Source organism: Hibiscus syriacus, unplaced genomic scaffold, assembly GCF_006381635.1.
Source record: "Hibiscus syriacus cultivar Baekdansim isolate YM2019G1 unplaced genomic scaffold, ASM638163v2 tig00113145_pilon, whole genome shotgun sequence".
Taxonomy (NCBI): domain Eukaryota; kingdom Viridiplantae; phylum Streptophyta; class Magnoliopsida; order Malvales; family Malvaceae; genus Hibiscus; species Hibiscus syriacus.
Genome location: NW_024063445.1, coordinates 1,392,316 through 1,417,500, shown reverse-complemented (window position 1 = coordinate 1,417,500; position 25,185 = coordinate 1,392,316).

Sequence of the window (25,185 nt, the reverse complement as noted above, 5' to 3'; positions counted from 1 at the left end):
AAGCTTCTAAGTATGCAACCCACTACTATAGCATAGAAGAGGAAGAGGATGGAAATCACTGGTATTATGATATCCTGCAATACATCAGATATCAAAGTTACCCTGAGCGGGGAACTGAGAATGAAAAAAGAAATATTCGAAGAATACATGCTAGGTATGTGCTTGATGGCGAGATCTTGTATAATAAAAGTCATGATCAAGTTTTATTGAGGTTTATGGATGCCAAGGAGGCCAAAACAATCATTGAAGAAGTGCATGAGGGAGTATGTGGTACTTATTCTAATGGACATGCAATGGCAAGACAAATAATGAAATTTGGGTATTAATGGTCAACCATAGAAAACGATTGTATCGATTATGCCAAAAAATGTCGCAAGTGCCAGATTTATGGAGACAAGCTCCATACCCCTCCTTATTCATTGCACGTGCTGACTGCTCTATGGCCATTCTCTATGTGGGGCATGAATGTCATTGGAAAAATTTCTTCTAAAGCTTCAAATGGTAATCATTTCATCTTGGTGGCAATAACTACTTACCAAATGGGTAGAAACGACTTCTTATGCAAATGACACTCAGTAAACAGTCTGTAAGTTCTTAAAGAAAGAGATTATCTGCTGATATGGGTTACCCGAAAGAATTATCACTGACAATACCCTGAATTTAAACAATAAGATGATGGAATCAATATGTAAGCAGTTCCAGATAAAATGTCATAATTCAACTAGTTATCACCCAAAGATGAATGTGCCAGTAGAGGAAGCCAATAAGAACATCAAGAGGCTCATAGAGAAAATGATTGAGATTTATAAAGACCGGCATGAAAAGTTACCATTTTCCTTGTTTGCCTATCAAACTTGAAAAGGATGTCAACTGGGACAGCTCCATTTTCTTTAGCCTATGGGATAGAAGCCGTGTTACCCATCGAGGTAGAAATTCTGTCACTTTGAATGTTATTAAAGGTTAAGCTAGATGAAACATAATAGGTACAAGTTAGGTATGACCAGTTGAATCTGATTGAGGAAAAAAGTTAAAAGCTATATGTCATGTAAAAATGAACTGGAATCGTATGATGAGGGCACATAATCGAGAGTTTCAAGAAGGAGATCTAGTACTTAGAAAGATTTTGCCAATTCAAAAAAATACATCAGAGGTAAGTAGATGCCAAATTGGGAGTGATCCTATGTTGTAAAAAAGGCCTTTTTTCGAATGAGCTTTGATCCTCACCAAGATGGATGGATCAAAGTTACGTAACCCTGTGAATTCTGACGCAATTAATAAGTACTTCACCTGAAGGAAGAAAAATAAAGAAGAAAATGGAAAATGGAAAAAGAAAGAAAAAAATAAAAATTAAAAAATAAAAAAGAGAAAAAGAAAGAAAGAAAAAAAAGGGGGCTTCAAGATGAAAACTTGTATAGGGCGTCTTGAAACCAAAGAAGGCATCTTGAAACTAAAGGAGGTCTAAAGTTGAAAACTCACAAAGGGCGGCTTGAGAATTATTCAAATTCAGAACTCATGTATGTTGGAGTTTCTGAATTAGTTTTGAAGACTTGAACAATGATGTCAAATGGTCGTCAGGGTTTGGACTAGAGTTTGAAAAAGCTTGGATAAACATAAAAAATGAAGAATACATAAGATTCAAATACTGGTTTACGACATCCAATATTAAGGAAATTTGGTAGTACAGGGGGAACTTCAAACCCTTGTGCATTATCACAATTCTTAAGATGTTTTTGAGAGAAGCTACACTCGAGTCATTCTGCGATGTGTCAGTTCAAAAGCATTTGTATTATTGATATCTAAGGATGCCTAATTTATTTTCTTTTGATTTATCCAGTTAAAAGTTTGCCATATATTTACGCAAAAAACTCTTTACAGTTATATAAATGAAAAATAGGTATTTTTTCTTGTTAAAACCATGTTGCAAGCATCCTAATTTGAAAAATAAAAACATATAGATTAACTTGGGAAACATGAGATCATTGTGTATTATTGTACAAAAAGCTTTGGAAAAGTGCATGTATTTTCAAATCTAAAAATGGCTTTAGCATGAGGCTTACATGATGATGGGCTACAAAAAGTTAAAGCATTAGGTTACACGTAATAGCTCAACAAGGTGGGATAATCCAAGAGGTTTGTCACTGATCAAGTAGCTGGTCGTGAGTAGTATCTGGGTTCAAGAGTAAAGAGAATCAAAATCATGTTCAACCAAAGAGTGTCCGACCAGAGTTGTTAGTCGGGGTGAATTCCCATTGATTTTCATGCCCAAGATTCGACTGGATTATAAGCTGGTAGACAAAAGAGAGTTCTCATTTTGAAAAGCAAATACCCTAAAAAATTGCATCATTGCACACATTTTAGGCATAAATAGGATCATGAATAAAATGCATGATAATGATAAATGCAATTGAGTACTTACAAGTTCTTCAAAAGGAAGATGAAAATGTAAAGATCCAATATAAAAGTAACCAATTCAGATTCCCATGTTTGGTGGTGGCTAGACAAGCTCCCAAAAGAGAAAGCAATTTCCAAAGATTATCCTCCCAAGACTCTCATGCATGATGTTTTCGAATTCTCAAACACATACTAACAAGGGTTAATGTTTAATTTTCCTATTTGATATTCTTGAAGACAAGATAAGTAAATCGAACTCGATTAAATCTTCCCTGAAGAAAAGTGAAATGAATCAATATTTCTATATCTGATTTTCCCTCAAGAAACATCATAACAAATCCCTCGTTTTCCAGATTTGATATTCCCTGAGGAACAGTGGAACAAGTCTGCCTCGATTCAATCTTCCCTGAAGAACAGTGAAATGAATCAATGTCTCCATATCTAATTTTCCCTCAAGAAGCAGCGGAACAAATCCCTCATTTTCCAAATTTGATCTTTCCTAAGGAACAGTGGAACAAGTCTTCCTCGATTCAATCTTCCATGAAGAATAGTGGAATGAATCAACACCCTCATATCTAATTTTCCTTGAAGAAACAGGGGAACAAATCCCATCTCTTTCCAAATTTGATCTTCCCTGAGTAGCAGTGGAACAAGTCTTCCTCGATTCAATATTCCTTGAAGAAAATTAGAATGAATCAATGTCCCCAAATCTGGTTTTCTCCTGAATAAATAGCATAACATATCCCATCCATTTCAAGATTTGATCTTCCCTGAGTAGTAGTGGAATAAGTCTACCTCGATTCGATCTTCCCTGAAGAACAGTGGAATGAATCAACGTCTCTCGATCTGATCTACCCTGAGGAAATAATGGAACATATCCCTTATCAGATTTCAAAGCATGGAGTCGACAGGACAATAACTCATTATCTATTTTTCTTTTCCCTATTCTTGTTTACAAAAGAATGGGAAAAGATGGGCAACTGTCGACACCCGTTTTAGTCCCACTATTATTATTATTATTATTATTATTAGTAGTAGTAGTAGTAGTAGTAGTAGTAGTAGTAGTAGCCCCAAATTATAGCAGACCCAACCGACCGATTTACCCAAACCTAGAGCCCAATAGAACCGGTCCAGCTACCCAAACCCTAAAGGCCAACTAGTACAAACTTTGGCTAACCCTAAATTTAGGGTTAGTCACCCCCTGCCACCATCGCCAAGGGTCTTCTGCCGCCTCCCATCTCCTCCAATCAGATATGCCTCCTTGCTACACCAATCCCCGGCAACCGACGCTACCACCAACCATCCACCAAGTCCTCTGCCACATCAAGACCAAATTAGCAAGCAACAATCAATCCACATGAAAGCTTGTAATGTTATATTTTTAATGATGAAAATCTATAATTTTAGGGTTATAAAATCCCGAATGCAAATGTAAAAAGGGTTATCACCCTTTGATTTTCTAAAGCAATACAATATACAAAAAACATGAACGTTTTAAGGTATTTGTTTTTTATTTTGTTTGTAGTTTCCAAAGCTTAATAATAAAAACCCAAGTGTTATTTCGAATAAAAACCAGAAAAGGGGGTTAGATCTAGAAAGATACCTGTGAGGGGAGTCAAACCGGGGACCGTTCATCTTCGTAGCGGTCGAAAGGTGAAAATACGAAGGGTCGAGGGGGCTTTTGGGGCTGTTTAGGGTCATTTTAGGTAGTTGTAGCCTTGGATCTAAGTCTAGGGAGGAAGATCTGAGTGTTAGGAGGCTTTTGGGTAGTTTTGGGGGGTTCTGATCGTCGTGTAGTGGCCAGAACAGTGGCTGGACGGAGGCCGGAGGTGGAGTAAGGCAGCCAACAGTGGGCTGGTCGAGGGAAAACGAAAAAAAAGGGAGAGAGGGTTGAGTTTTTTTAAAATCAGTTTAAAAATGAAAATAAAGGACAGTTATATTTATAGAAAAAGTTAAGGGAAATCACGCTTAGGTCGCCCTAATTTGCGCATGCTTTTGCAAAGTACTCACACGTAGGGGCCGTTTCTGTAATTTAACCACTTCCATGCATATTATATATATTTGGTATAATTGTTGTTTAGTGCCCCTAACTTTAGTGTGTTTTTGTGTGTTAGTCATTTGTAGGGATTGATTTTGTAATTTACCCACTTTTAAGCATGTAGTATACTTTTAGGGTTATTTGTGTTTTAATCCCTCTATATTTAGTGTGTTTTTACAATTTAGTTATGTGTAGTGATGATCTAATTTTTTCTATATACTTATGGACTGATTTAGTAATTTATCCTTTTTTATTCGAATGTATGTTTTAGGCTAGAAAAAAGGAATAATTAAAAAATAGTCCCCGTAGTTTCTACATGTTTATATTTTGAACTGTAATATGTTTTTTATTTAATTTAATTAGGCCATGTAATTTTATTTTCATTTTAATTTGGACCCCATGTTTTATTTATTTTTATTCTTAGCAATTTTAGCACTTAATATTAAAAATTTCATTTTAGTCACTTTTACATTTTATTTTGTTTTAATTTTGACATGATGGTTTATTTTTTATACTTTAGTCCTATTTTAATTTTATTTATTTTTATTTTTGCGTGTTGTTTGCATGTTATTTCATTTTAGTCATTAATTAATTTTGCATGATATCCTCATAAGCAATTCTTGACTCAAATCAAAATAAATTGACTAAGGGTAATATTTGTTCATCTTAATATTGTCGCAAAGTGACTGTCTTAACGTATAAGAAAGTTATTTTCGATAATTTTAAAATGAAAGTCTATCCCATTTATTGAAAAAAATTAAATCGAATCTGTTTTAAAATTTGGGGATTAGGAAAAAGATTATGTTCTTTTAATTAAATTCATCGAGAAAAGACTGTTAGATAGAATCTAAGGTCTCATCTTGAGGTTTTTAAATAACTGAACATCCTTATTCTTATTAAATATCGGTAAAGAAAATAATTAATTGCATTTGCTTGGGGCATGCTTCTAATTTTCTTTATTTTTGCATGTATTTTGCAACGTGTTTTCAAAATAGTGACACTCGAATCGATATTGAGAATAATAATATCTTTTCATTTCAGTTGGGATAATAAATGACTGCTTTAAAGCATGGGAGGTCATTTATTCTCGATTGAAAATAATTTGATATTATCGTTTTCTCTAGAATCAATATTGATTTTTAAAACATAATAGTGATATCTCTTCATTTCGATTGGAGTAATAAATGACTGCTTTAAGGTATGGGAGGTCATTTATTCTCTATTGCAAATCATTAGATATTATTGTTTTCACTCGAATCGATATTGAATTTTAAGATGAAATAGTGGTATCTCTTCATTTCGATTGGAGTAATAAATGCTTGCTTTAAGGCATGAGAGGTCATTTATTATCGATTGGAAATAATTAGATATTATTGTTTTATCTCTTAAAATTATTTTGGTGTTGTTGTTTTGAATTAATAATGAAGTTTAGAATGGAATTATAATATTTCTCTTTTTCGATTGGAGTAAGAATTAGTTGCTCTAAGGTATAGAAAGTCGATCATTCTCAATAAGAAATAATTAAATATTATTGTGCTTCGTCCTAAAATTCAAAGAATATTATTTGTATAGGATCTTGAATTAAATTGGACTCAAATTCTTAAGTTTCATTGCAAAATCAACTAATTAATCGACTAGATACCGATTTAGGGCGTTGTGGGGGTGCTATCCTTCCCTACACGTAACCGACTCCCGAACTTGAATTTTGGTAACACATACTGCAAATTTGTTGTTTTAATTAAAATGTATATTTTTTAAAATGACAAATACTTTATGGGTGCCCAATCACACCCTAATCAAAGATTGGTGGTGACTCCTCGAATCATGTTTTATCATTAACCAAATATCAAATTATTTCAAAATGAGACCCCTTTCCCTTTTTGAAAAACCGTTTCTATAAACATTATAGTTTTTAATATTATATTAGTATATAATAAGTTATATTATAATAATATATGATATTATATTTTTAGTTTAGTAATATATAATAAATTATTATTATAATAAATATCATTTATTATTTTTATAAAAATAATATTATTAACTTATTAATAATGACTAATATTATTTTATATGTTAAATATTAAAGTATATTGCACCAACCAAACGTTCTCGGTTGTAAATGAATTAATTTTATTCTTCGAGGTCTTATGCGGTAAAATTATAATTTATTATAATATTTATAATATAAAAATTTATCAATTGAGAATGATTTGCATAACATCATCCAAATACAGTAGAATATTTTCTAAAAATTGTTTTTCAATAATTCATTTTACATAAATAAATTTTCAAATAATTTAATTTTTGTAAATCATTTTTCATAAAATTAATTATAGTGTATCAAACAAGTGAAAAATGGTTAATAAATTTTTTTATCAATTAAAATCATAATTTCTTAAATTTGAGATCAAATAATAATTGGGTGATCTTTTTTTGAATAGAAAGAAAAGACTAAAACTCTAATAATTAGCCTTGGATTTGTAGGTAGGGCGGACCATTGAAGTCTCTATACATAATATGTTGGCCATCCACAGGGGATAACTTGAAAATAACGAGACAACTAGAATCACTTGAGGTGCTCTCGGCCATATGATCTGTAGCTTGGCTGGATTCCCTTATGATCAGGTTGAATTCAACATACCACGCATTCTTGCATAAGAGGGCGACAAGGCGTACTTGGAGAATGGACTGTTTATCGATGGTGATTTAAGGAGTTGTATGACTTCGACATTATCTAATTGTACTACGATTCGCTCAAAGCCTTGTTGCTAATCTAAGTTGAGTCATTCGCCTACTACCTAGAGTCGGCTTCTAGGACAGTAGAATGTGTAATAAATTTATTGAAAGTGATAATGAACTCACCACGATGGTTTATTACAATGCAACCTGTTGCGTTAGAGGTGTTGGTCACGATTGCTCCATCCGTATTGATACAAAGAGTTCCCTCATCCGATGGTTGCCATGAAATAAGGGAGGGGAGTGGAGTGGGGTTGGAGTTTGCTGGTTGGGTTTCGAGGAAAAGCTTGCTCCATATGATGCTAGTGTGAAGGATCGCATTGGGTTCCGCTTGTGAGCCTTGGAAAATCATGTTATTCTGGTTCTTCCATAGTTGCCATAGGATTAAAGGGAAAAGGATGTTTTAGGCGCCTTGTGTGGAGGCACATGAAATGTTGCAGTGCATGTTGTGAAGGATCCATTCTTGGAGAGGGGGGCGAAAGAAGTGTTGGAAAAATAGTAAATAATTAAATAAAATTGATGTAAATTATAATAAGGCGTGCCATTTGGTGAGTAGACTTATTTTTTAGTTTAAATTTGCATCTATTCAATTATACCTATTAGATTTTCAACAAATCCCTTCATCAAATGGTCTTAACTCTTTATCAAAAGGTCATAACCTTTTGATTAATTCTCTGTCCTCTATATATTGGTTAGTTAAGGCATAAATCTTAGACACACACAACTATGAATACGAAATCTCTTAGAAATTCCTTCCAGATTCGTGTTGTCCGGTGATAGAGAAAGGCAAGATCGTGTTCGCCTTATCACTATGGTTGTGCTTAATGTTGTGATCGTTTGTTGTTATATCCTGGGACACCGACGTTTAACATTACTCAGAGCACTGAGGAGAGGATAAATCTGTCTTAAGGAAACTGTTCATACAGGCCTCAACAAAACTTTCCCTTCTATTTATCTGAATCTGCTCATCATCAATTTCTTGTCAAAATATGAGTAAATAATTTGATTTCTTTACTTTATTTCTTTATTTATTTTGATTCATTTGATTATATAATAAATATTTGATTATTATTATTATTTTATGTCTCGGATTAACCATTTTGTCTAATAAGAAGTCCTCTTGTTGTCGACGAGTGAGAAGAGTATACCATATTTTATGAGCAGGTGGATAGTCCCTTGGAATATGTAGTATTGTCTTATCTGGGTGATTACAGAGGGAACATGAAGCATAATGGCTAATACCTCTTGAACATCGAATACTTTTAGTTAGAGCCCTATCGCGATACACTTACCAAAGGAAGCTATGAATACGTTATAGGATTTTTGTTTTCCAAATTAGTTTCCACCTTGGATTCGGGTTGATGCAGTGAGTACTTGCTAAATCTTTGTATGCACTTTTGGTTGAAAAACGTTGCTTTGTGTCACTATTCCAGAAGAATTGATCGGTGGTGGGCATAGAGTGATGTAAGGGCATTGTACCCTCAATTGATTGTGGATCTAGGAAGAAAGAAAAATAACCTGGAAGTAAGTGAATGGCTCAAATAGAGTGGTTTGGTAGTTGATGTAGGTGAATTGGAAATCTATTTATGATATAAGAATAGTTGCGGAAGTGTTGTTGTATGGAAATGGTTTGGGCTTATTAAACAAAGAAAATGGTAGGATAGTATCTTAAATAGACTAAGGAAGAACTAGCGCTATAAGAGATCAAATACCAAATCTTACAAGTCTAATTAAGGGGGTGGTGGAAAGGACTTGGATCCACTAGATAGTAATCTAGGAACCACAAGTATCAAATGAAAATGATGGATGCAACAAGTATAGAAATACTTGATAAGTTGATAAAAAGTCACCAAGGACTTGAGAAAAGAGAGAAATCTCACTTGAATTAAATATAAAGATTGTGTGTTCACAAAGAAAAAAAGATTAGCCTATTTATAGAAATGAAGGGACATGGTTGAATGGTAACACGGTGATTCCGCCAGCCCTTGTGTCTCTTTAAAAAGAAATAATTAATTGATTAAATGATTTAATGATTCGGCCTAGATGAAGGGGAATGATCCTTGGCCGAATGGGTTCCTTGTATATTCATCTTGGTGCCAATTTGAAAAGAAGGAAATGCTTGGCCGAATAGTAATATAGCCTTTCATCTTGGTTCCAAAAAGAGTTCAAACGCAATGCACATGGTTTATGGTCATATGGCACGCACATGGGAGCTCTAGGATGCTTGTGGTGTAGCCTTGAGAACATGTGATGAAGGTTGTTCATGTACAACAGCCTTGGGCGTGCATTGGACATTCTCCAAGCTAGCTTGAGTGTGTAGCTAGGTGATGCAAGTGTGCTGGTTGTGAATGAGCTTTCTAGTCGAGGCCCTCTTGGCTCCTTAGCATAACTTTTAACTACCTTCAGCTGCCCATGTTTTTCCTTTTACCAATTTAGGTTCAAGTGACTCTTCTAGCTCAATTTAGGTACAAGTTAGCTCCTACAGTATAATTGAGCTATCCATAAGACTCCATGAGCTACTTGAATCTTTTTGAGCTGATTATGAGTTGCCATAGATTGCTAAATACTCTACCAAACTGCCATGGGAGGCATCTCCCATTGATGTACCTACATGTGCAAAGAAAACAAGGTAAATCAATGTGATTGAGCTGGAATGAATCCAAATGCATCCTGCCATGCATGAATACATGCTTATGAGCAATAGAATGATATCATGAGCTAATTATAAGATGGAATTATATTAGGGAGCTAATATATATGATTTATTAGATGAATTGAATTGAAATGAGCTAGGAAATGAAGGATTAACATGCTGTCATAGTATGAATGCAATGAAATCAATCTAAATGAATGGAAAACTAATATGAATCAATAACATGCTTAATAAGGAACTGAAATAACATCATGCATTAATTAACATAAAGATGTGGAAATGTTAAGTTAGAATTCAGCTATTAAAACATTATATAACTCAGCATTAAGTGGTGTTAGCTTCTCAAATGAATCATAAGCATCAAAACACTTAGTTAAGAGTACTTACTTGAATTGCTTTGCTCTATATCTAGTAATGGAACCTTGAGTCATGACTTCTGGTTTTAATGTAGGTGTAACCACATCATCCCCCTTCTTTTAGGAGATTTATCCCCAAATCATTTTCATCTTCAAATAGTGATAAATCATATACATTGAATAAAGTACTTACACCACCAAACTCACTAGGTAATTCTAGCTTATAGGCGTTGTTGTTTATCTTTTCCAAAATTTGGGATAGACCGTCTCCTCGGGTTATTTGGAAAATGTTCCTTCCTAAAATGAACCCAAACCCAATCACCAACTTCAAAGGTTACCTTCCTCATTCATTTGTTGGCTCGCTGCTCATATTGTCGAGTTTTTCTTTCAATGTTTTCCTTGACTTGTTGATGGAGCCTCTTCACGAATTCTATCTTTTCATTTCCATCATTGCTTACTAATTGATCACAAGGCAAAGGAAGTAAGTCCAAAGGAGTTAAAGGGTTAAAGTTGTACACTACCTCAAATAGGGAATACTTTGTTACTGAATAAACGATGTAGTTCTGTGAAAATTCAACATGTGGTAAATATTCTTCCCGAGTTTTGATGATTTTCTTGATGATGGATCTGAGTAGTGTTGACAAAACTCCATTTACTACTTTAGTTTGTCCATCTGTTTGCAGATGGCATGTAGTAAAAAAGAGCACTTTTGTGCGAATTTTACTCCACAAGGTCCTCCAGAAATGGCTTAAAAACTTGACATACTTGTCAGATACAATGGTTCGAGGAAGACCATGTAATCTTATCACTTCTCTGAAGAACAATTTTGCAATATGGACGACATCATCAGTCTTATGGCATGGTATAAAGTGAGCCATCTTTGAGAACCTATCGACCAACACATAGATTGAATCTTTCCCACTCTTGGTCTTTGGTAACCCTAAAATGAAATCCATAGAGATATCAACCCATGGCATAGTTGGGATGGGAAGAGGCATGTATAATCCATGAGGCATAACTCTTTATTTTTCTTTTTTACACACTAGGCACCTTTTACACACCCTTTCAACGTATATTTTCATTTTTGGCCAAAAGAGATGTTCTTTCAAGATGCTAAGTGTCTTTTCAACTCCAAAGTATCACATGAGTCCTCCCTCGTGTGCTTCGTTAGTAAGTACTTCTCGTACGGACCCTTGTGGAATGCAAAGTTTTCATTCTTTGAAAAGATATCCATTGTGTTAGTAGTATTTGTCATGAGCACATGTTTTACACAATTGATACTTTTTCTTCAAAGTCCAAGTCAGTAGCATACTATTTTTTATGAATTGAAAACCAAGGATTTTAGAATTCAAAGTGTTAATTATGACATACCTATGTGAAAGGGCATTAACCACAATGTTATCTTTACCCTTTTTATAATTTATAACATAGGGAAAGGAATCGAGAAATTCCACCCACGTGGTGTGCCTCTTGTTAAGTTTGTGTTGTCTTTTGATGTGTTTTAATGCCTCATGATCAGTGTGGATGATAAATTCCCTTGGTAATAGATAGTGTTGCCATGTTTCCAAGGCTCGAATGAGTACATACCTCTCTTTGTTGTAGGTAGGGTAGTTTAGAGTTGCTCCATTCAACTTGTCACTAAAATAAGCAATAGGTTTCCCTTATTGGCTCAAAACAAAACCTAGCCCAATTTCGGAGGCATCACATTCAACTTCAAAAGTCCTGTCAAAATTTGGCAAGTCTAGTAATGGTGCCTTTGTTAAACAATCATTTAGTTCAATGAATGTTGTTTCTTGTTCTTTACCACAAGAGAAGATTGAATTCTTCTTAATAACCCCTGTTAAGGGAGTGACAATTGAACTAAAATTTGGTACAAACCTGCGGGCAAAAACTAGCCAAACCACGGAAACTCAGGACTTGACTGGCGTTGGTAGGTATTCACCATTCCTGAATGATTTGATCTTTTCTGGATCAACCTCCAAGCCCTGTGAACTTACAATGAATCCTAAGAAAGTAACTTTGTCAGTACAAAAAACACACTTCTTGAGATTAGCATATAAGTGATCCCCTCTCAAAGTGCCAAAAATGAACCTTAAATGATCAGCATGTTCGTTTAGAGACTTACTGTATGTTAAAATGTCATCAAATTAAACAACACAAAACTTAACGATGTAAGGCCGAAGGACATGATTCATCAAACACAAAAAAGTGTTGGGTGTGTTAGTTAGGCCAAAAGGTGTTACTAAGCATTCATATAAACCTTGTTTGATTTTGAAAGCGGTATTCCACTGGTCACCTTCATTCATTGTAATCTGATGGTAGCCGCTTTTCAAATCAATCTTGGAGAAGATGCTGGCACCACTGAGTTCATCAAGCATATCATCCAATCGAGGTATACGATGACTATACTTAATGGTGATTTGATTCACTGCCCTAAAATCTACACACATTCTCCAAGTCTCATCTTTCTTTGGAACCAACAAGGCTGGTACATCACAAGGACTCAGACTCTCCCATTTGTATCCTTTGTATAGTAGTTCTTTGAGTTGCCTTTGTAATTCCTTGGTTTCTTCTCGGTTACATTGGTAGGTTGGTCGATTGGGAATGGTGGCTTTGGGAATGAAATCAATTTAATGTTCAATTCCCCGAATTAGTGGTAGACCATCTGGAATTTCTTCGGGAAATATATATTCGAATCCCTGCAAAAGAGTGGAGATGGAAGAAGGCAAGCATTTAGGATGGTTAGTAAGTATAAAGTTTTCCTTCTACATAAGCACAAGTATAGCCTTCTTTATGGACAAATGCTTCTGAATATCTCCTTTGCTGGCATAGATGTTAAACTTTTGAGTATTGCTTTCTTCGGCCTTCTTTGCTTTCTCTCATTCTTCTTTGTGTGCTTTAAGGGTCACTTGGCATTCGTGGACTTGATTTGGAAGCATAGGTGCCAACGTGATCTTCCTCCCTTGGTGTTGGAATGAATACTCATTGGAGAATCCATCATGAATGACCTTCTTATAAAATTGCCATGGACATCCGAGAATAATGTGGCTTGCGCTCATTCGCACCACATCACAAAGGACTTCATCCTTATATCTTCCAATGAAGAAAGTGACGATTACTTGTTTGGTAACTTTGGACTCCCCCATATCATTTAACATGAGTACTTGTTTGGTAACTTTGGATTCCCCCACATCATTTAACCATTGCAATTTGTATGGATGATGATGCTTGGAAGTTTTTAGGCCTAACTTCTTTACCATATGGGTGCTTGCTACATTGGTGCAACTCTTTCCATCAATGATCGTTATGCAGACATTTTCTTCCACATGACATTTGGTACGGAAGATATTATCTATTTGTTCATCTTCTTGACTTTGAATGTTCAAGGTTCTTTTAACTACTAGGATGCTAGATGGAAGTGCCATGTTAGTGAAATAAGAAAAGGAAATGTGTTATAGGACCTTACTAAAGTAGGGCCTCAATGCCTTCTCCATGCCTTTCTGGATAAAAACAATCCTCTCGGGGATTTCTTCTATTAGTAATCATACAATAATGGCCTATTTGTTGCATTGAACCTGGAAACCAAGTGTTACGATAGGGGCTTTCCTAGCAGCTTGGAGGAGACACTCTTTGGCATCTGTGTACTCCAATTGGATTGTCCTATTCTTTCCCAAGTAAAAGAGGTACCGACAAAACTGCAGAGGATAATCTTTCTAATATGAGCAAAAGCTAACTGTAAGTTTCTAAAGCTACAACCATAAACGTAACCAAGCCAAACCTCCAGGAAACCATTTAATAACCATAAAAATGCAGCTCAATTGGATGAAATGAAGTGAGCATTATTCTCAACCCATGGGTTACTTTATTATTTACTATTCAAAGACAAAAAGTTAACTAAGATTATGACTTGCTTGTTGGTTTGATTGAGCTTCAAATCTGGGTGCCTTTGATCTCAGTTTCTCAGCTTGGTCATATAAATTGTAATGAAGGAAATTGCGAAGTAGCAGGTTAAGAAGCGTTTCCTACATGATAAAAACAATTATATATAACACCCTAACACATCAGAGATATAATTGCTCAAATATTTGAAAATTTACCTAACCCCAAAGTTATTAAAGGCTCAAGGTGCATCGAGGCTCAAAGTGTCTTGAAGCCTTGAGGCGCGAGGCGCGAGGCACATGAAAGGCACGGGATTCACGAAGTTGAGGCACATGATATCCAAAAAATTGTAATACATGTATATCATAGATACCCAATATTAGGCTTCAATAGAGTTCATTCTCAAACTCAAAAATTGTAAGAATGAGTACTCCTTGTTACTCCTATAAACTAAACCACAATCACGTATCATGGTTGCTGATTAACAATAATCGGATACATCTTGACCAGGTATATTATACGTTAGAGGTCTGAGAGGTCTGAGAATTGAGCTAGTAATCACATAGCGAACCAAGAGCAAGCAAGAAGCATAGAAATAATGCACCCAAACACATGATTGAAAATCAGTAGAAAACCCCAAGGAAAATTATACAGATGCTTACCTGGCCTTAAAAAGCAAAAGAATAGTGAAAACTTCAAGACTATTATAACCTCGATCAACAAAATCTCCCTGCCCAGTAGCCAAAATCAATACCACAACAGACACGGAAATCACATAGAATTAGCACATAAGTTTCCACGCATGGTATATTACCATAAAAATGTAATTTGTATCTGGTACATGACCTCCTGTCTGAAAAAGCTTCATTAGATCATGAAATTGGCCATGGATATCACCACAGACGGTTACCGGACTATTGACGGGTTGCACATTGGACTCCTTAATGAGAATTTCTTTTACCTATAATGTTTTACAACATAAGTATACAACGAACTAGGTTCAAATAAAATGACACAGAATAGAACGCAAGTTTATATATAGCAACCACCAAATTACACCATTAAAGAGTAAAACATAAAATGAATTCTATTGACTATATAACAGTAAAAGATACAGGTTACAGACACGATTCTTCAAGCAAATAAAATCGGGGGAATACAAGTTATTTCGAGTCCATAACCTTTATTTTTGTTAAAAATAAAATGCTATCCTTTAGAGATGACAAAAAAAGCATAGATGCCGTGAGAGTTCCAACTTCCAAGTACAAAGACGAACTGGACATTTATTGCAATTCTTGATTCATTTCCAAATGGTTATCTTTATTTTAACAAACGAATCAATCATTTTCCCAGATCATCCCAATTCCGAATAAAAAAACCTACGCGAACCCTATTTTTGTCAATCAAGAGCAAAAAATAAAGAAAATAAAGAATTATTCAAATCCCAAAAATCCCACAAGTTCCCAGTTCAGAAACATTAGAAAATAGCAAATCAAATTCTACCACCAGGCGTAAAAAATATGCATGCGAGAGGGGGAATGAGTGTTATAGATGCATAGATGGAGTGAGCTTACGGTGCAAAGTGGATGGAGAAGAGGAAGTAACGGAATTGGAATGAGCTGGTTGTTCTTTCATCTCCACATCTTGAGTCATTTTTCAGAACCTGAAATAATTTCAAATAGAAATGAAACGTAAAAAATAAGGGGAAAAAGGTGAAATTTCGATTATGGAGATGCTTCCAAGTCAAAGGAAAAAGGAAAAATATAAGCGGGAAACGATGAAAATAATGGGGGAAATTAAAAGACGACTTTTACAGATGACATACAATTAAAAGTGTACTCCGTGTTTTTGCAAATTTTTTGGATTATAACTATTAAATATGACACACATTATTGTAAGTCATAAATCGTTCAGATTTTAAGAAACATGACATTTTTTATGATACACATTTTTAAAGGTATATTTTCTTCTAGTTCCATAATTGGGTTAACGTTAACATTGAAGTTAGTCGACTTCACCTCTCAACTATCTAATACTGATTCAATCCTTAATCTCTATTATTTTTTTTTTCAAAACTTTGAAATTATTTTAGTAATTTATTGACATGATACGTAAGATAAAGTAATTATTCACATACCTCTAGATTAATATATTTAGGGTAAACTATATAAATGACCACCTAATCTCTAATTATGGAGTTGGTGTTAACATGGAAACTTAACTATTTAATTGATTCTAATATAATCATTTACCGTTAATATTTAACGAAAGTATTTATATGACAGTTAATTAAATTGGTATAGTTACATATTTGATCGGAGATTAAAAATTGGAACCAAGATAACCAAGCACGAAAGCTTTGCTACTGAGCCAACCTCCACAATTGAGTTGTGTTTTATAGCATTATATATATATATATAGTTAATGTTAGAAGAAAAAATAAATAAAAATGCTTATGAATGAATTTGAACCTAGATCACGTGAAAAGCTTGAAAGTACCAGAACACTGAATCAAACCATATAATTAATTTGGTAGATTTTTTAATATAAACTTAAAATTAATTTATATGCTATTAGAAGAAAATTAATTTCAAATTTCTATTTTTAAAAAATAAATTTAATACGTTCTTTTTCACATTTATAATTCAATGATTATTTATAATCTTAAATTGAGTCTTTTTAATTAATGATTTAATTAATTTTTTAAGTAGATTGTGCGGTTTAAAATGTGTAATTTAAAGTCATTAGTTTTTATAACTTAAATTACATATCATGCATGTGTGCTTCGTTCCTCAAGATCCCAAGTTCAAATCCCCTAAAATTAAAATGTGTAATTTAAGTTATAAAAATTAATGACTTTAAATTACATATTTTAAACTACACAATATAGTAAAAAATTAATTAAAACATAAATAATACATACATTTTATTTTTTAATAAAAATAAATTCATTAATAAATTAACAATACTTAATTTAAGATTATATATTGTCATTGAATTGTAAATGTGAAAAAAAAATCTTTTAATAAAGTATAAATCAGGCTAAGTTATATATAAAATCTACCAAACAATTATATAAATGTATAGTTTGGTTTAGTGTTTTGGCACTTTCAAAATTTTCATGTGGCAGATTCAAATCCCTTCATAAGCATTTTTTTCTTTTTTCTTTATCTTCTAGCATTAATTACTTTATAAAATATATAATTATGTTGTAAAACACAATCCCGTTTTTCTTTTAGCAATAACTACTTTATAAAATATATAATTATGTTGTAAAACATAACCTAATTGTGGAGGTTAGTTTTGTGGTAGAGTCAAGAGTGTGCAAGCTTGGTTTCCTTGGTCCTAAGTTTAAATATCCCAACATCATTGTAGATAGTGGTTTTCGTCCCGATTATTATTATTATTATTACATTTTTATAAAGCATGCCCAAATACAACAGCCCAAAATCGGGCCGAATTACAAAGCAAACGCGAACCAGTTACAACCGGCCCAACCGTTTAGGCCTAGAATGAAAACCAGGTGGACCCAAATCTGGCTAGGGTTTTCACCCTTAGCCCCACCCGCCTCCATCTTCAACCGTTGGATATGATCTAGATCCAACGGTCCAGATTAGACCAGAATTAGCATTTTACCCTAAAGAGTTATCGGCCGCAGTCACCGATGGAATCAGAATCGTCTGACACCGCACATGAGGAGAACGTGCCCAACTCTTTTACTTCCCACCGTGTGAGCCACCGATCAAGCCAAAGCCGACACTGATACCACCAGCCAGATCAAAGAATATATGGGTGCATTTAATGCACCCAGCCACTTCGTTAGTCGCCCCTGGTGAGTCACGGCCACCCCTAGCTAGTCACCGCCATTGGCTCGATGATTCAGAGGGAACCCCCCATTAGACCGGTCCAAAAAATGAGTCGGGGGTCCCTATAAAAGGAACCCAAAGCTACGAGAACGAAGACCAACAACAGAAGTAACCAATCGAGCACCAAAAAACCAAAAAACCAGAAAAATGCAAAGAAAGAAACAGAGAAGAGGAGGAGTCTTACCCTTGAAGCCTCACTCGTCGTTGAAAATATCAAATGTCGTCGGAGTACCATTTTTTTTAAGGAAAAATCCTAGATCTACGATATTTGGGTAAGATTTAGGTTGAGTGGGGTTTGGTTTCGGGTTTAAGATTTAGGGTATGGAGATATTTATTTTGGGAGCTTTTAGGTCGTCGACTGCCGTGGACGGCGGTGGAAGCTCCAGCAAATGGTGATTGGAGGCTGTCGGCTTTCCACCGATGGGGAAAGGTAGAGAGAAACCAGAGAGAAAAGGCTTTATCTCATTCTAGAGAGAGAAGTGAAAAGAGAGAAATGGGATTTGGGGGGCCATTTAGGCTGGTTTTAAGGTTATTTATACCCTCCCCCATACGACACCGTTTTTAGGGGGTTTATGCGATTTGGGCCATGGTAAATCAATCCCGCAACCCTTGAGTTTTGAAAATTTTCATTTGTTCACTGAAAAGAATGTTTTGCATATTCTAATTTGGATTTCAAATTTTTCTTTGTTTCTATATTAGTCACTGACCGTATTTATAGGTATTTTGGGTAAATATGTGATTAAGTCCTTATATTTTAAATAATTTTCATTTTAATCTTGAATTTTCTGTTTATAACCATTACTTTTTCTTTGTTTATAGTTTAGTACCCAAATTTTAATATTTCTTATTATTTTTGTCCTGGATGAGTGAAATTGGTTTATTTATGATTTAAGTGTCTAACATATAAAATATTTACATTGGTTTCCTTGATCTTTTGTTAGTTTTATAATTTAATCCCTAAATTTATTATATTTATTATTTTAATCCTTTATTTACATGTTTGTCAATTTTTTCCAATTGAAATATTTTTACATATTATTTTATACGAGGAATTTAAATAAACACCCCTTAACTGACAAGAAATATGTTTCTAAGGATTGTTAGAATAAAATAATACCTTTTATGTTTTAAAGGAATTTGTTCATATTTGTATGTATATGGACATCTAAATTTAGTTATAGTTTATCTGACATGTATAATGGCCTTATGAGCAATAACTCGACCCATATAAAATAATTTTACTAAGGTAATACCTTTTCTTTTAAAGTTGACCCAAGGTGGTTGTCTTAACTTATGAGAAAGCTACTTCCGACAATTTAAAAATGAAAATGTGTCCGGTTATGTGAAACCATAAAATTTGATCTCACCTAAAAATTGGGAATGAGAGAACAAGAAATGTTCTTCAATTTAAATTCTTCGAGAAAATATCGTTAGAACTTATCTAAGGTCCAATCTCGATGTCTTTAAATAATCGAATATCCTTCTTCTTTCTAAAAGGATTGGTAAATTTTAAATTTGTTTAATTTCGTGTATTTGAATATTGCAATTAAACTGTACTATTTCTTTATTTCGATTGGAGTAAGAATTGATTGCCTCAAGGTATTAAGGGTCATTTCTTCTCGATAGGAAATAATTAATTATTATTAGCTTTTAAAATTCATATAATATCATTATTTTTTAATCTCGATTGGAGTAATATTATTAGCTTTTAAGGGATCATTAACTAAATTAAATTCGAACTTGTAAATTTCATTGCAAAGAAAATAAATTAATCAACTAGGTACCGATTTTGGTCGTTATAGGGGTGCTAATCCTTACCCACGCGTAACCGACTCCCGAACCCTCGTCAAAACAAATTTTTGGTTAAACGAATATCATTATTTTTTTATCTTTTAAAATTGTTTTTCATAAAATTATTTTAAAAGGTATTTTTATCTATTCAACTTACCTAACCCAAAGGTTGATGGCGACTCCAAATTTGTTTATTTATATATTTATTTTAAAACCCAACAGTTTCCAAGATTAAGTTGGATCGATCCCTGTCATAGCCCTAGAAAAGTTGTAAGGATCGTTTCGACAGCTTGGCGACTCTTCTAGGGACGTATTTTTAGAGAGTCAAGCCACTAGTTCATTAATTAATCGTCTTTTCAATAAAAATTATAAGTTTTTTAATTTAGTTTTTGTTATCCTTTGATTGTTTTAAATAACCATTTTTTGTATGAAATGATTTGAAATTAAATACTTGTACTGATTCATTTTCTAATGTTTTCAGATTAATTGTATCTTTATGGGAATTGAATGAGTGTTGTGTGTTGTGATTATGTGTTTCTTTTTATCTTTTCCTAACACACTGTACATTGCATTATCATGACATGAGCTAAAACCCCGCTCCATTCTATTTAAGTTGGAATGAGAAACTACTCCCTCGTGTGGTTTTCACCTCCGAATGGGTTAATGGATCACTCTTGGAGCTCACGCCTTATGGTCCTCGTGATGGTTTTCACTTCCATACGGACATAAAGAGGAGTGTTTCCTCAAATTGAACTTGATCCAAAAGCCTTTGATGGGATAGGATTGAGGGTTTGGCAGCCCAAGGGGCACCGACAAGGATAATTCGAGAACAGTCTACTTTAGAATCGAACTCAGAATATAGTGAACCTAGAACTTGAACCTAGATTCAAGCCTAACCAAACCCTAGAAATCCCGTGAGGAGAGCACACAAGGAAAAGGTTTTTGAGTCTTTTAATTTTTGTAGTATAATTTTATTTTCTGAATAAATGTATGAGAACTATAAATGTAACACCCCCAACCCATACTTGACCCGAATACGAGTCCGAGATGTCAGATTGCCTTTTTAAAACACTTTTCCTTACAAAATAAAAAAACATTTGAACTTATTTTAAGAAAATACAATAATATATTTAATTATATTCATTATAACCAATTTAAGAAAATATTTTTTTCTTTTATGAATAATAAAATATGTATGAACAGTAACCTACCGTCTTTGGGATATCTTTATCTTGAATATTTAATTGATGATAACCTGAACGTAGATCGATTTTTTAGAACACTGAAGCTCCCTTTAATTGATCAAATAAATCGTCAATTCGAGGAAGTGGATACTTGTTCTTGATGATCACCTAATTATGCTGTCTATAATCAATGCAAAGACGCATTGATCCATCCTTCTTTTTGAAGAACAACACCGGAGCTCCCCACGGTGAGACACTTGGTCTTATAAATCCCTTATCTAACAACTCCTTTAACTGTATCTTTAACTCTTGCAATTCTTTTGGAGCCATTCTGTATGGAGCCATAGCAATAAGCGCAGTTCCAGGCATTATTTCAATCTGATATTCTACTTCTCTGTCTGGAGGCAAACCCGATAATTCTGCAGGAAATACATCTGGAAACTCTCTGACTATGGGAATTTCTTCAATTCTTTTCTCCTTGGTTCTAACATCCAGCACATTAGCAATGAACCCTTGACATCCCTGTAGCAATAACTTCTTTGTCGTCATCACTGAGATTACATTTGCCAGTGGATTCCACCCTTTACTAAACACCACAACTTGTACCCCTTCCGAACTTCTCAATGTTACTCTTTCCAGTCTACAATCGACATTAGCGTAATAATGATATAACCAATCCATTCTCAGTATCGCTTCAAATTCATCGAAGGGTAATTCCATCAAATTAGCAGGGAATTAAATTTCCTGAATCTGTATGGGACATCCTCGACATACCAAATTCACACGAGCATTATGCCCTAATGGATTTGTCACTATCACTTCATTATTAGTAGCTTTTAGCGGAATGTTCAGTTCTCTCACTAACTTGCTACTAATGTATGAATATGTAGACCCTCAATTAATCAATACCATAACATGTTTATCAAACAGTAAAAAGGTACTTGTTATTATATCTGGATCATCCCGGTCTTCATTGGTTTTGAGATTATACACCCGAGCAGTAGAGCAAACTTCATGCTGAGTAGAGGATTCAGGTTGAGTTCTACCTCTTCCTCTACCTCGTCCCCTCTGGGACATTGAAGCAGATCTCTCCGGTGGAACAGACTCTTCAACCCTCAAAGGGCAGTCTCTCATAAAATGTCCTGTTTCCCCACATCGATAACAAGCTTCGATTTTAATTCTGCATATTCCACTATGGTTTCTTCCACAGATCTGACACTGCCCAACTTGACTTTGTTGTGCTCACCCATCACCAGTCCCCACATATTAAATTCGTCTAGCTCTTGCCTGATTCGATCCTCTAGCAGAGGATGCCACTGATTCAGATCTTGTTTGATATCAAAAACCAGAATCTCTACCTCTCTTTGGTAGTGTAGAGCTTGATAAAGCTCCAGTTCTTTTGTATGATTGAGCTCTCTGCTCCCCAAACCGTTCATTCTGAGCTCTCTCTAGAGCTTTAGCACGGTTTACTACTTCTTGGAATGAGGACAGATTTAATACAATCAACATTTCTTTTAGCCTTAAACGCAAGCCCTCAACAAACCACTCACAGGAATCTTTCTCTATCGGCACCAACTCTGCTGCAAAGTGACTTAACTTTTTAAATTCACACTCATACTCATATACAATGCGGTTCATTTATTTCAAATTTAAAAATTCTTGCTTTATTTGCTTGATGAATTGGTCTCCTATATACTTATGCCGAAACTCTTCCGGGAACAGAGACCATGTCACTTGATCACTGGTCATCCTCAAAGTGACATTTGTCCACCAAATTCTCGCTTGCCCACGAAGTAAAGAGACTAATCCGTCCAACTTCTCCACATCAGAATAGTGGAGTCCTTCTAACATAATTTTCACATCATTGAGCCAAAGGTCCGCAGTAACAGGACCTTCCTCGGCTTCACCTTTAAAATCTGGAGCTCCTAAACCCTTCAACTCCTTCGCCAACATTCATTCTTGAAGTTGAAGTAGCAGAAGGTTGGAAACGTGCCAATACCGCATCTAACGTTCTAAAGAACATATCTTGATCAATTACAGGCACTCCAGAAGGTGTTTGTTCTTCACCTTGCCTGGCCAGGGCAGGTGAATTACTACTTTCAACGGGCCGATCATCTACCGCTTCACTTCTAGAACTATCATGTCCGGACATATATAAAAACACAACCATGTCATTCTATTAGCAACACAACATACTTACTATTCTATCAGATCCGAAGTTTTCACTATTTTGTTGGCATGTATACATTATAAAATACTCTAGACTTCGATTTATGTCGAGAATCGACTAAACCTTAGCTCTGATACCATTAAACGTAACACCCCCAACCCGTACCGACCCGAATACGAGTCCGAGATATCACATTGCCTTTTTAAAACACTTTTCCTTACAAAATAACAAAACATTTGAACTTATTTTAAGAAAATACGATAATATACTATTTAATTATATTCGTTATAACCAATTTAAGAAAATATTTTTTTCTTTTATGAACAATAAAATACATATTAACAGTAACCTGCTACAGTAACATGCTACAATGCTACAGTGTATCGATGCATGCTACAGTGCACCGATGCATAAAAACTTCGAATACAAATTGTGCATCGATGCACTGCTATAGTGATTTCGTAAAAAATTAACCATTAATTACTATACATTTATATTTACATGAATATGTTTTAAACATTAGAAAAGTGGATCAGAGCGTTCGTACAAAAACATTTCTTACATGCCAACATACTATATACAACCAAAATACATACTTTATTAGTTACTTCTGATATGATCTTCTAGCAGTGTTGTTGTTCTTGCCACTCCTATTTCCGCTATTTTTGGTTCTTGGTACCTACGTGTAAATCACTTACACGCTAAGTCATAGACTTAGTGAGGCATATAAATATTATAATGATACATTCCTTATGAATATGAACATGCAATCTATCCATTCAATCATATAACATGTAATTCAATATGGTAACCTACAACAATAATAATGAAATTACCTTTAACAACATTTTGTAAGCCCATGTACATTACTGAGAACTCAAGGTATTCGAGTACATTGAGGTTGTGCACTATTGCTGTCACCACAGCTCGTATAAGTCCCACTGAGTGGAATATGAAATTTGTCCTGAAGGACCTGTGAATATGTCGCGAAAGACCTATGAGTTGTCCCGAAGGACCTATGAAACCCTCGACTCTTGGCATGCCAACTATACCTATAACTCTCGTATCGTATACTATGGGCATTATTCTTATGTTTCATATGTTCATGTGCTCATGTCATTTCTCTTGTGATCACATAGCTCATATCACTTATCATATCACATGTGCATTTGAATCTATTCACATATATCATTTATCAAATCATATGAACATATATACCTTATGCATGTATCATAATAATTATCATGTATGCATGTTCATAAATATTATACTATAAAAATCAACATAGGAATTAGACTTATCATAAGTCTTATTCAATTTCACTATACTTATAATATGCACTCACCTTGGCCTCGTTTTCGTTGATTCAATCCTAACTCTTCGATTGTTCCGGAATAGGATTACGTTTTATATCTACATAAACATAATTTTCAAGATGGTTATCAAAAGCCTAACCCTTGTAATTTGATACTAACAACTTAGACTAATTTAATAAACCAAACTTTAACCTTTTCCTTTAGGGGAAATCGATTCCCTCTACATAATCTATAAATTTTACTGTTTAAACCCGAAAATCATCAACTCTTCACTAAATTTTCTCATACAAAGTTCCTTTCATACCACCAAACTTAACTACAACCATATTAACTAACTTATATCATTTCAACACTTTATTATTTCCAATACTTCATTCAAATTCTTAAAACTAATAATCATACCCAAATTTCAAACATGCTATTAATCAATTCTAACACTCCATATTCCTTAATTAACCTCTTGACAAGTTAGAAATCTTATTCAAACTTCAAAAACTCATCCATATCAAAGTTTCATCTAAAAACCCATTTTTCAAATCTATCTCTAAAACATTTATCTTGTTGTTTTAATGTCATATAAGCTTTTCTTTAGCTTATATAACATCTAAACAATCAAAAACCTCTTTAAAATTCCAGAAATTAACCATAAAAATCCAACTTACCTTGTAGCCCAAAACCACCGTGAAGAAGAGGCAAACAAGAAGAAGAGAAATAGAACTTGGAACCAATTTTTGCCTTCATTTCTCTTCCACGTGGGTTAATATAAACCCATCCAAATTTTTAATTATTTTTCCTTGCAAAT